The sequence below is a fragment of the Manacus vitellinus genome, unplaced genomic scaffold (genome assembly GCF_001715985.3).
Source record: "Manacus vitellinus isolate BGI_N305 unplaced genomic scaffold, ASM171598v3 scaffold_3_pilon, whole genome shotgun sequence".
NCBI lineage: Eukaryota > Metazoa > Chordata > Aves > Passeriformes > Pipridae > Manacus > Manacus vitellinus.
The window spans coordinates 23,712,484-23,726,834 of record NW_021940535.1 but is presented as its reverse complement, the minus strand read 5'-3'; positions in this window follow the sequence as shown (position 1 = coordinate 23,726,834).

Here is a 14,351-nt window from a genome sequence, read left to right as displayed (position 1 = left end):
TTTTTTCCCAGGTTCTCTGGCAGTGCCTAAAGGAGATAACTTACAAAGAAATGCATTTTTTGCACCCCTTTCATTACCCCATTTATTTTAATAGAATTTTATGGAGTTTTTCTGGCATTTTTGCTTACTCAGAACAGCCAGACAGATGTCTGTTCTTGTTCTGTCAAGAGCATCAGCAGCTTTGTTTTGATCAAATATGTTGTTTTTCTGCCAGCAGAAAGGCTTTCCACTTGGTCAAGGACAAAATTCCAGCCAACAATTTTTTTTTATGAATGTGAACAATGACAAAAATCCTGCCAATAAGACTTGTTTTCCTCTTACTGTGGGAGGTCACAAATTTGTTCTAATTGTTTGGTCATTTCCCCTAGAATTCATAATGTTGGTTGCAGAGACCTGCTTCACTTTCAAAGACTGGACTAAGGAGGAGAAGCAGACTCTTAAGTTAATCAGGCCATTAGTGCTCTGCTTTCTTGCTATCTGCTTCCCCAAAGCCTGCCACTTTAAAGAATAAAAACTTATTATTCATAGGGCTATTATCTAGACAAAAGAGAACATTCAGATTATGTACTTATTATTTTATATAGCTGCACCCTGTTGATTTTTAGAAAGTCACATTTCAGCTCAGCAGCTTGCTTCATGCAGTTCAACTTGTGCTATATTTTATCTGACAAAATCTTACATACTGTCAGTCTGTCATGAAGAACACAGACATAGCACTGGCTAAAATTAAAAAGGGACAACATATACTAGATACATATCACATATTCAGTCAAAGCTGATGGGACTTCCAACGTGGGGAAAGGTGTCTGATTTTTTTTTCTAGTCATGAACTTCACAATCTTTCTGAGAAACTCAAATCAGCTATCAAACAATAGCTAAACGTATTTTCAATGTGCTTTTCAAATTATTTGTAGATGAGTGTGTTGCAGCCCTGGTGCATGTAAAACTGCCAGTGACTGACTTGTCTCTCGACTTTTCTGGGGATTTGATCTCTGTTTGAGGGATTAAAATTATACCTAGTAATAGTACAAGGTTGTGGATTACTCACCACTCAATAACCATCGCTCACGCAGGCAGCTGTGAACCTTAAAACTGACTGGACGCCAAGCAGCTCAGGTGCTGACACGTGTGGAGAGATTAATTCTTGGTAAAAATAAAGCAGGAAGATTTGGGTTTTCCTTTTAAGGATTTGGGTTTTCCTTTGGAGAAATTATTTCTAAAGAGGATTAGGGTGAAGAGGGGGAAATATAAAAGAAAAGATGTAATAGTTTTGAGCAAGGGGTGTCATACAAAAGAAACTATATAGTTGGGGGGGAAAAAAGCAGTTGACGAACTGAGTATTGCATATGTGTGTCTGTCCATATATATCTATATTTATGTCCACCTTCAGAGCACATAGATATCACTGCCACAAACTGCAGCCCTGTGTGACCTGACTGGTGACTGTGTTTTATCAGTCAGCATGTTTTTCAAAGCATTATAGAAAGAAAAATGTCTCCATAAATACTAAGCATTGTGAGAAGTACCTTGTTTTGACAAAGTCTATTACAGCAAAGCTTGTTTCCTGCCTTGGCAAAGGAGATTTCACACCAGTATCCCCAACAGTATTCTCCATTGTCACGATGACATCTACTGGAGGGGATAGGGTTGAACATCTATTTCTCTCTACAAAGTATTCAAGCTTCTAACATCAGCAGGGTTAGTGCAGTTTCACACACTGAGAACTACTACAGTATTGAAATGTGTGGAAAGCAATACGACAATGTCAGTGTTCCAGATACTTTAAATCGCAGCTCCCTCAAGAGACACAAGATAAAAAAAGATTAGAGGAAATCCTTCAAACCTCATCTGGTATGTGTAAATAAAAATGGCCCTGCCAGATAATTTTAAATTATTACATGAAAAGAGAAGAAACCTGTTAAATATCTATTGAAAGAGTCAATAAGCATTAACTGTACAATAATACATGTTACTGTGACACTCCCAAGATATGCTAATCTGAAACACAGCTTTGTTAAAACAAAGGAGATGTTAGGAATCAGCTATGCAAAACAGTATGAATTAGAAAAAAAAATATATGCAACACTTTACATGTGAGGTTTTTAATTTTCTCCACAATAAAAATACTGTATGTTGGTATGGAAAAATAGTGTATATTCTTGCTACATTTTCACTTCATATTTGCATATGCAAATAGATCTTCACAATAGCTGAGAGATGAGAATGAGTATGTTTTCTGAAGCATCACATCTAACTTCTTTTGTTGGAAATGAATTTCTGCAATTTGTTTAACTGAAACTGGAGTCACCAACCATTCAAGATGCTTTGTCAAAATAAAAATTTTCAGGGACGTACGCTTGTTTTCCTTTAAGCCCATTCATCACTGTTGGACTATGGCTGCACCTTGGCAGCCTCCTCCTAGCCTGTGGAGGTCCTCCACCTGGATGAGGGACAGCATATGCCAGGTTACCCTATGGTCCTCTTGTTCACTCTATTCTGTTCCTTTTCAGTGGAGAGGAGCAGAGAATAACTACGTGGGACAAATTCTGTGTGCTACTGGTGGCATCTGCAGGCTCAGTCTGTGTCTGGGATGGAGAGGGTACATGTGGATTCTGGCTGTTGCTTCTGAGTAAGTTTATAGAGGAATTTCCCAGGAGAGAAGTGTGCACTCCAGACCAGATTTTGCCAGGAAATCAAAGCAAACAAAACCAGTCCTGCTCAAATAAACTTCTGCTATAACGCTACACAAACTCAGATTCATGGGAAAAAAATAAAAAAAAAAAAAGAAAGGGCTTTAATTAACAAAAGATTTTTTTTTTTTGCCTCCTGGAGTTCCCCTTTCCTTCTCATGCAGGAAGAGAAACAGTAACAGGTGCCTGCAGATGAGCAGGTGGTCTGAAATGAATGAATTTTTCAGAAAAACCACAATATACAAAGTCAGGAAATTTTTTCCACGTGAAGGAAATTCACTGTAATAATGATGAGAGTTGATGAACAGAAGAATAACATGAAGGAATCATTTCAGTTGGCATCAGTTGTGAGAGAAATGTGATGGAAAACAAGAGGAGAGGAAATAGAGCCTAGAGAGGGTGTCACAGGGGGCTTTGACAGCAAGGCCCTGGATCTTAAACTTGGCAACAGATAGAGAGACACCAAAGGCTTCAAACTGCAAAATTAGATCTAGATACTGACAGCAGTGTGAGATAACGCGGGACAAACTGGGAAGAAGCAATGTCTGCAGCCAGGGGTCCAACAAGGAAGAGAACTGCATATGACACATGCTGAGCATCTGCTTAGTCTACAAATGGGTAGGAATCCTGATGTGCCCTTTGTCAAACTTCCAGACCATGCCTGCCCTGGATTTCAAGTTGTCTAGAAACTTGGCAGCAGATGACTGCTGCTAAAAGCAGCCATCTACTGCCCAAGGTATTAGGGTTGGCAGGCTGGGAACGTGCTGTCAATGAATGTTCTGAAAGGTACTAGTCACAAGCTGAAAGAAAACCACCACACCTCTATTAAAAAGAAAAGAAGATGCTTCAAAAGGATTTTACAAAAGGCTTAGCCAACAATGAAGATAAGTCACACTTCTGGGAAACACTATTGCCTTTTCTTTGAAGGACATCATCCACATAGCTGGAGTAGTAGTTACAAGAACTACTAGTACATGCAACTATCTAAACACCCCCACTCATCAAATACTACCCTTATGAGGATTATACATATCAAAGAGGAGGAGACAGAAAAAGGCAAAATCACAGATCTGGAGTAGGAAAAAGACATGAAGGGAAGAACATAGTCCTCTCTCTCTCTCTCTCTCTTTTTTTTTTTTTTTTTAAAGGGGGAAAGTTGCTTATTAGCATTGCTATAACTCTGACCACAGTCTGAACAAGTTTCTTCCCACATCCCAAGGCTCTAGCTATCATCTTTTTTGTGTGTGTGATGACATATCATAATGCTTCTGTTTTCTGCTGGGGCCCTGTCTGCACTTTCCAGACTACTAGTTATGGCTCCCCTAGTCCTTCACATATAACTGTACTTCTGTTTTCTCTGCTGTTAATGACAGGTGTGAAGAACAGCAAGCTTAAATCATGTTATCTGTTGTTTGCATATGAAAGATAAAGATATCTTTAAACCATGAAACTGTCCACATGTACAACTGTTAGGTTTGCTGTTCTCCTGGCCCATGAAGGCTGTGCTAAGGGAGAAGACACTGCCTGAGCATTCTCACCCCATTCAAGGAGTTGCACACATACCACCCAAGACTTCAACTGCTAGGACCAGAGCTCCTTTGCAGCGGGCAGCTCCAGTGAGCAAATGGATGCTCCTTTCGGCTCCTAGCTCACACACATTCATTCTCAGGTGCATTCCCTCCTCCTCCAGGCTCAACCCTCAGTTTCCCACAGCAGAGTCTCAGGTGTTGGATTTTATAAAAACAAATAATTTAATACAGTGTTACAGCAGTAGAGTCAGCTTGAGCTGGGTGCCTCCAGAGAGCTGCTGCAAAAAAAGAAATCCCTGGACAACAACATCCTTACAATTTACGCACCCATGCCTTACAAGCTCTGCATGTGCCTTTTTAGTCCAGTGGTGACTTGTGGTCTGGGGTCTTCTAACACCTTGTGGGATTCTTTTTTCTTCTCCACAGAGGCCGGCCGTTAACTGTTCTTATCTGGTGGAGTTGCATCTTCTGCTGCCGACCGCCTCTCTGTCTTCTGGTTTGTGCTTCTCTTGTGCCTACTCATAGATAGAACACGGGAAACTAAAAAAGGCCTAGACTTGGTCAAAATGTTATTCAGCAACAACTAAAACATCAGTGTGTTATAAACATTGATCTCCTACTGAATCCAAAACACCGCACTGTGCTAGCTGCTAGGAAAATTAGTAAGAAAACAAGTTCTATTCCAGCCAAAAGCATAGATGTCAGTGAAAGTCCACAGCTTGTGGCCTAAGGCTTCAGCAAACCCAGTTACTCATGCTAAGCAAGTAAAGCTAAGCAAACAGCATGCTAAATCACACAATATTACAACTCTAAGTGACTCATTTTGTTTAAAACGTACTTATTTAATCTAAACAACTAACACCTCTAAACAGCCAGATATATTTAAATTCTCTTCACAATCTCTTACCTTCAATTTGTCTCCAGAGGGAACTTCTAAAAAGTAATCTTCCCCTTCTCTGTCTTCTCCAAGGATTTATAAGTCTTTTAACTTCTTTTGATATTCAAGGTCTCAGACTGAACTTTGTTTCTCCTTGGAGACTGCAAGTAACGTCCCTGAATCCTGCTAGTTTCACTCATTATCTTTTCAATGTAGGCTTGTCTGTTCTTGTGTGGGAACAATTACATGTTCTTTGTTTGCTCTTCCCACAGCCTCAGGCTAAGTAAGATGAAGATGGGACACTCAGAATCCATCCTGTACATAAAGCATTTTCCCTCAGTGATTAGACATGTATCTTCTATTACATTGTTTCATCTCAGTGCGAATAATTTTATTACATACCCTCATTTTTTTTCAGTTACCTGTTGTAAGCATCCCAAACCACTGTCATTCACACTGCTTGGATCAAAGGTCAGCCTAAAGGTGACTCTGCACAAAGAACATCATCAATAGACCCTGACTGCTGATGTTGTATTAGGCTCATGTCAGCCTCAGAAAGTCCACCTTAGTAATCTGTAAATACTTAATTGTATAACTTTAATGAAGATTGGAACTGTGAACCTTTTTACACTATCAGAACTGCTTACTTAAACAAATGTCCATACAGAAAATAATTTTGACCAAATTAAAAGAAAACATAGTTTTTCCCCTGAAAGCTCCTGTTTACTTGTCTTCCATTCCAACACAGAGAATACCAACTCCTGAGACAGCTGCAACTTCAATGGGAAGAACTGGAGTTCAACTGCCATGCAGCTGACCTGATTAGGGAACAGGATCAGCACAATCTAATCTAATGTAGACATAGTCTGTTGGAAATTTCTTGTACCAAAGGCCAAACAACTTGCTCCACCATGATTCAGGCACAGTGGTGTTGGTCTGGAACCGGGTGTTGAAGCCACTGGAGATCATTATGCCCTCCCAGCACTTTCTCCACCCCCATGTGGAGTTTCCCTTCTTCTCAGGAAAACAGAAAAAAATAAGTCCTTGCCATCAGCAGTGACCGCTCTTAAGCTCGAATTTCTGCAGTGCTGGTTCTCTGCTTCACTCTAGATTTGTGTAACTGGAGGTCAATGGACTAATGTTTTTAGACACTTTGCAAGATCAAGCCATAGCAGACTGCAACTTGTAAGATTAAGACTATTTTAGCAGCCCTTGAATATTATAGTCATGCTTCTTGCTGCCCATGTAGGGCCTGCACCTCTCTCCTATGCTCCATAGCTCCTGCATTGTGGGATATCGTGTTTATTGGGCCCTTGAGATAAAAAGCTTTATTTTTCCTCTTACAATCTCATACACTTCCACAATATAGCTAGTTCATCCAGCCAGACTTAAATCTGCTTCATAGAGAGCTGCAAGAATCACTTACATGGCACAAGCAGCTGTTTGGCAGCGCACTTCAATGCTACATAGGACAGGTTAAAACATATCCATCTAAAGGAAAAGTCCAGAGAATTGTAGAAAGATAGAATGTAATTGTTCCGCTGAAATTCATCCAAAACATCACCACGAGCTGGACTCTCATTTTACTAAGTGGTTACAGCTCCACTGACGTCAGTGGATTTGCAGCTGTTCACAACATGAATTCGGCCTTGGATCTAACAATCTTATTGTTTTCAGGGAGGAGAGAGAAGGGTTGTTCGTTTCATACAAAAGTGAGTCAGTGATTGTGTTGTAGCCCTGCTCACTGCCTGCTGGAAACCAGTAAAGCCCCTATTATATCCCAGTTGCGCATGTATTATTGGGGACATATTAACACATTGCCATGACTGAATAAGGGAGGTATCAGAGGTCAGTGTGTATCAGGCACCATCTGACTTTTACATATTCATGAAGACTTTTATATAATCATAAAGACATTTATTAATTTCTTGGAATTTCAGATTATTTTCTAAACAGATGATACACTACTGAAAGCAGCCATACCATTCCCATCATCCCTGCAACATGTACTCACTTGGCACCATCTGGGCTTGGATCCAAACAGATTACTTCACCTTGTAATCTCCTATCTAGTGTGTCTTTCAACCTCTCTTGGTCATCTCCTCTGTCAGCCCCCAGGGGTTCAGCTGTCTGTGCCAAGGATCTGATCCAATGTGGCCTAGCTGCATAACCTTGCCTCCTCTGGGAGAATTGCTAGGTTGTGACCAAATGCTGTGAGAAAATCTGGGCAAAATTATGGAAGGGAAAATTAAAGAGGTAGAGTTGTTGAATAGGGATAGTTAAGAGCTCCAAGAGAATTCAGGAGAAAGAACACTGAAAAGAAAGGTATTAAATGTTACATGTAGGGAAATAGGGATATACCACTGTCACTGGAGGCCTCAGTGAAAGATGGCAATCCACCAATCCTCATGATTGTTCCATAAAGCAGTTACAATCGACTGCAGAATAGCTTCTTTTAATTATCATTAGTTGTTTCTTTCAAAACCAGCTTCTTCCTACCCACAAAATAAACGTGCAAATGAACGTGACAAATACATCAGTGTCATTCTAACATGATTCCTCAAACCTAGTTACTCCCAATAGCATATGCATTACTAACACCAAGGATCACTACTCCCCCAGCTGTCATTCAGAGTCCAGGCTACTCCCAGGCTCTCAAGGTCTCCCACATCTGTGCTGTGGAAAACCTGCAAAAAACTCAGCCCTGTGGGAAGAGATGAGTTAGAGGGGCTAGGTATTTAATTTTCTTTAAGTAAATGCCGAAATGACAGGGTTTGTCTGTGTAGTGCCTTTCCTAACTAACCAGTGTTTTCTGGATTTCCTTCTACAGCCCATATTATTCATCCTGGGCCCTGTCAGTTCTCTGGAAAGTGTGTGAAGTTCAGCTTATCATTTACTCTTGTGCTAGCTCCATATGGCACACCCATGCTATCCCAGGAATGATGAGAGCAACATGACCTATTCTAGGAGTAGGATGGAATAACAACAGCAAGAAAGTATTACAACTGAACAGGGACCTGCTGGCTGCAGGTAGGGATTACATAGTCTCTGAATTCATGCATCAGGTCGCATAAAATGCTTTTTCTCCTTATAATTAAGGTGTACCATTTGTTTGTATTTTGTGAGACCCTCTATCCCTCACTTGCAATGAGCACGGTATATACTTACCTCTTCTCAAACCTTTCTCTCTTTGCAGTAATTCTTCCATACCTCTTGGAATGGGAGAACTCAAAACTAGAGTCAAGGGGTTGAGAAACACAGCCAGCATTAAGCCCACGTATGACTGGGAATTTGTGAAAATCTGTTCTATAATAATATTTTCATAATACAGAAAGGTACACAGAAAATAAACCCAACAATTCGCACAAGTTTGTGAGTGTTACCTTACTCCGCAAATCCACAGTGAGTTCTTCATCTGCCCTGAGCTTCCCACATGAATTAACTCTCAGAAAGTACTTTTTACATTCACTCATTCAAACAAGTGTTAAACAAGGAGTAGAAGTTTTATGAGTCTTAAATGATCACAAGCTCGTATTTCTTCACATAATCCAGAATAAACTATCACTGAAATGACATTTTAATCTTTGTGTGATGTTATTCTAACTTTAGCATCAACAACTCACCATTAATTCTTACTGTCATAAAAAAACAGATTGCTTCTAAGGCCGTTGAGCAATTATGTGAGAAACATAATACTGTTTATAATTGGATATTTTAGATGGATGTAGATGACTTTGTTCCAAAGGAGGTGCCTCAATTGAATGTCTCTTGAGGATGACTCACATAATGTTTCCTTGAAGGCATCCCATTCCAGGCAGCATTTGGAATGGAAAAATATGATTTGTTTAAAAACACATATACAGAACTATCATCAAAGGTATTGTTGGGGCATAAACACTGTGAGTTCCTTTAAATGATCCAACATGACTATGAAGGCAGTTCTGCTATTTTCTATTGTGCTGCTACCAAAAAAAATTAAATTTGTGCCCTGTCACGGTCCGAAGAGGGGACGGGACACGAGGAAGGATGCAAGCAGAGTTCCCTATTCAGGCATGCCCACTCTCTTTTTATCTGCTCAGGAGCGGAACGGGCCAGAATATAGGGCAGAGCATGAGACCAACAAGCAGAGGGACAAACCAGCATAGGGACACCGGCAAAAGGGGGAGGAGTGGGGGCAAACTCATGGCAAGGCTGGGCTTGTCCAGGCTGTGCACTGTGCAGTGTGAATACAATGAAACCACACAATAACAGCAAAGTCCACACGACAAAGTCCTGCCAATCGCTGCACGCTTCTCTCCACACCCGGAACTGTTCCATCCTGAATTGTGTTCCCTCACAGTGCCCTGCTAGCAGTTTTCGCTATATGAGGGCAATCCTGCCTTCTTTTTTCTTTTGATCTTTGATCAAGAAGCAGTTAATTGGCTTGTTCAAGTAGAAGGGTCTGAGGAATACCCCTTGTGTACCTTGAGAAATCTGTAAAAGCTTTGAACTGGAACAGCTGATACCAACTTTTCTGTTTTGTTAGCCTTCATTTGCAGGTGAGATGACATAAACTTTGCTCAAGTGTTATTGTTACACTTCTTTTCTGTATCTCAGTTTATCTGTGGGTAAAGCTCACAGAGACAAAGATAAACTCAGATAAAGTCAGTCCCCATCTTAATTGTTTCTACATTGTCCTATATTTCCTATTTTAAAAAATTAAAATACAAATAAGATTAAGATACTCAGTTATAAATTCATGTTGAAACTAGACACATTCAAAGAGTTCAAATACAGATTTTTCTTGGAATGTTTATTATTTGGTTGAAAACAAATCTGAATTGATGGAGCCTTAGTTGTGGAGAGACTGATGGTCTCTGTAACACAAGGCAGTAGTTTTAACCATCGATTTGGACTTGGGCACAAATAGTTCTACTACTCTCTGATCTGGTTTCCACCTTGGGGTCTAACCTACTGTGAGCTTAAACAAGTTCAGACACTTAAGCACATACTGCCTGAATTCCCCTGTTTAGCAAGAGGATTTATTAACACTGAGAGCCATCCTTAACAGAAGCTATTTAAATGTAAATAATACTTTTCCTGATAGGTTTCTCCCAAGAAAAGACTAGTTCCCAGGAGGAGAGGACAGCTCTTGGCGGGCCTCTGGTTGTTTGAACTTGCAGAAGGGCAGAACATGGTGGAAGAAGACAAGGCAATATGTTGTCTCTTTTAGGTTATGGTATTTCAAAATAACAAAAAAGAATGCATATTTAAATGTTCATCAAATTGATGCCCAATAACTTTAAGCAATAAAATCAAGAAGGGCACTTTTTTTTTTAATTCATTCCCCTGTACATTTCTTTTTTTTTTAATCCTATGTTTATTATGACCTTGCTACAAAAATCTCCCTTGCTAGGGCTGCTTGCTTTTCCCTCTCATGGGCAAGGAAGACTAGGACTTTTGCAGCATCCAGAAATTTGTCAGCAGGTTCAGGCTCCTCTGGCCCAGCTGCTGGCAAGCTCCCACAGGTCAGCTCCAGAGTGCAGGAGCCTGTGCTACCGGCAGACAGCAAAGCCAACCTCAAATCCTTATACTTTAGACAGGCTTGCTATGTTCAGCTGCTCTACCTCTATGTTGTTGCAACCTCTGCTACAGCAATTACTGAATTGGCTTGAAGACACATCAAATATTATTTTTTCCTTAACAAAAGGGTAGAGAAGTGGATAAGAATCATTGTAGACAGCCAAAATATTTATTGTTCTTCAGAGCAAAGAAGCTAAATGAAGGAAAAGATCTGGAATTACTTCCAAACATTAGCAAAGCCCAGGAGGTACATTCAGCCTACAACAGATGTTAATGACTTTGTGCAACACCTCTTGTGGCAGAATTCACTTCATCCCACCTGCTGGCTGGGGTCAGCCAAATAGGGATACAGGGAATCCTCTGCTTTCCGTATTTTGTTTACTTTATCTGATCCCAGAAGGAGACTGTTTTCAGAGTATTCATTTGTCACAGTTACCTCCTTCGGCTGGCTCTGGCGATAAATCATTCCACAACAAGATAAAATGGCAACAAGTTCTGGCATGAAAAAGGACCACTGCTTGACAAAAGGCACGTCCCAGCCTGGTTGCCAGGACAAAGCTGCACTTGCTCCTCAGCCCATCACGTCCCAAGCCTGACCACTGAAATACAGAGGAGTTATATTACAACAACAGTGCAATTAAATAGCATGAAGTTCAGGTTGGGTGAATGCAGGAGGTACTCTTTCAAAACCAAATATATTAGGTATTGTCTTGCTGGAACAACTTCCCATATCCAAACCATAGGAGCCCTGAGTTCCTGTGCAGGCTGCAGTGCCCTGACCACTCTTGCCCAGGACACCTGCTGGCTGCCTAGGGACTGGAGCTCCTTGTCACCTCACCTCCTCTGATGACCACTGGACCACCAGCAGATCCTGTCAACACCCTGGCCCTGTTCGGATGTGGGCGGCAGCACCCTGCCCAAGAGGGCACTCGTGGCATGCTGGGGTCTCCTCCACAGCCTGCTCCCTCCTGGGGCAGCCCCACTCTTCCTGCTCCCCAGCACAAATGTGCTGCTTTGAGATAAGCATTACTGCTTGGATGAACAAGCAGTAAAAATTACACAGTACATACAGTGAAAAAGAATCACTTTGCCAGTTGGGGCTTCAAGTGTAAATTATTTCTTGGTTGAGGTTTTAAAATGAGACCTTAATCTTTAAAGCAAAAAGGAAAAAAGCCCCTTCCTTAAATCATGAATAAGCAAATAAAGTGTAAACCCATCTTAGTTTCTCTTCCCCAGAAAATTTGGGATGCCATGGGATGTTGTAAGACACAGTTCACAGCATGGTAAGAAAACGAGATTTTTCCTTTCATTAGCACTGAGGGAAAAAATCTAAAACTTCAGAGGAAAAAAAAGGAACAATTTCATTAAGAAAAGGGAAATAAAGCCATGAGAAAAGGGTACTTGGACTCTAGAAACAAGTGGTGAGTCAATTCAAGATGTTAAACAACTCTCCAAGCAAAAAAATCATTAGGACCTCTAGTAAACTGTACAGGAGAGAGTATCCTGGAAATACTTCAAACACGAGGAAATGGTTCAGATCAAATTTCCCTTGTGCTCTAACACGGTCCAGTGGGACAAGGTGTCCTTGCTCAAGATTTTGCTGGCACCGAATAAGAGCATGATCCTGAAAAGACCAGCAACAGCTACAAATGTACTGGTCAAAACCAGAATATTATTTTCAGGAAGCCTAAGCTCTCCTACTGCTTTTGGGAGTACAAGGAAATAAACCTTTGATCTATCTAACGTATACAGTAAGGCACCCTGGTAGTGTGGTGATAAGCCCATTTTCTCCATGAAGTTTATGTCTCCTGTGAGCATCAACTTGGCCTGGTGCTCCTTCTGGCATAACACAGTATAAAGTCCTGTATGTAGCTATATGGAGGAAAAAAAAAAAGGATTGGCCTGGGATAAACAAAGAACAGCCTTGAAGTCGGTTTTAAAAAAAAAAAACAAAACTGTGATGGGTTAAGATGAAAAGAATCAGAAACATTACAATTTGGAAAGTATTTTGCCACTTTGTTAGAAATATACCTGAGACCCTCAGGAAGTTCACTTCAAAAAGTTAAACTTGCTGACAATCCCTGGTGTAATGCTGTCCCAACTAAGCATCTATTTTCTTCTTTGATGTACTATTTCCAGTAATCCAGTGCTAAATGTATAATTAGGGCCTCATCTGAGAGATCCCATGCCAAATGTACCAGCTCCTCTTCAGTCATCATACTCTGAATGAAGCCTGTTACCAATCGCAATTCAGAGGTTCCTATTTGATTTCATTGCTTTACCTGGTTGTTGGCTCTGCCCACGACAGCAGCACTGCTTGCACCCATCAGTCCTCCATGCTGGCACGAGTAGAGGGCACCAGACTGGTCACAAAAGCTGACCGAAGGCATTCGAGACTCCAGCTACAGTACTGCCAGAAACAGGATCATAGCACTGCTAAGTGTCATAATAGAATGAAATCTTTCAGAGAGGATCATTGTGCTTTTGAAGAGAGGTGGCTTAGCATGGGAAAGAGGGATTTTTCCTGATCTCTGTGGGAAGAGCGCAGCATTCCCTTGGCAGTCTTCCTTTCAGGGCAAAAGCAGCACTGCAAGTTCACACAAAATGTTCACTACATCCAGCACAACCCTACCCTTCTCACTCGAGTTCCTTCTAGGACCGACAATTCTCCTCATCTTCCCAAACACATACATGTTGCCCACAAAAGGCAGAGGCACTGCGGACAGGATGATGGAAAGGAAAGAAGGGGGGGACTTGAGAGCAGTGTTGCTTCATCTGAATGAATAAGTGGCTTGTGGAGATGGGTTACTAGACCCAGGTTCGAGAAAAAAGACACAAAACTGGAATGACAGATGAATCCACAGGGTAGCTGCAGATTCCATACCACGTCCATATCACTGTGACATAATTGATGTCCATGTATTAGAAAGCTAAATTATTTGTTGGTAGAATTGCCTTGTTAAAGTTTAGGGCCTGACATGCTTCATTGATCTCAGACCTAGGGGGAGGTTAACAAAGCCTGGGGAGAAGGAAGTACCACTGATAGCACACACAAGGAATGCAGAATCTACAAGCCATAGGGACATTTGGCAGAACTCCCAAGATAAGGAAAAAACTAAAAAGACAAGTTAGCAACTGTACTGAAATCAGCTCCAACTGGGTAAAAAGCAACTCTGGCAGGGGGAGATCACAACCGCTGACCCCTGAAACCCACCAACCAAAAAGAAGAGAAAGACTGAGTACACGGAATAACTAGCATGAGATTTGAGAGACCATTTACCACTAGAAGATAGAATACTAATTAATCAAAGAACTAGTTAGCTTGTAGCCAATGAATATTATTGCTAAAATGTTTGTTTGCTAAAATGTATAAAAAGTCAAAAGTTTTGGTAGTCATGCTGGCTTTGTGGATTTGCCACCCAGCACCACTTTCTGTGCAGAACAGTAAATAAATCAAATACTTCTCCTCTGTGTGTGGATTGATCTCTTGCACACAGGGTGAAAGTACGTATTTTGGGACAACATAATGAGATATCACATGCATTCACATTCAGAACTTCTACATCTTGTGTTACTTTGTGAACTGGAAAAAAAGCAAGGCATAGGTGAACTACTAGCATTTGTAGACAGTATATAACAAATTACTAATGCCAAAGTAACTGAAAAGCATTCCTCCTGCCCAAAGAAGCATGT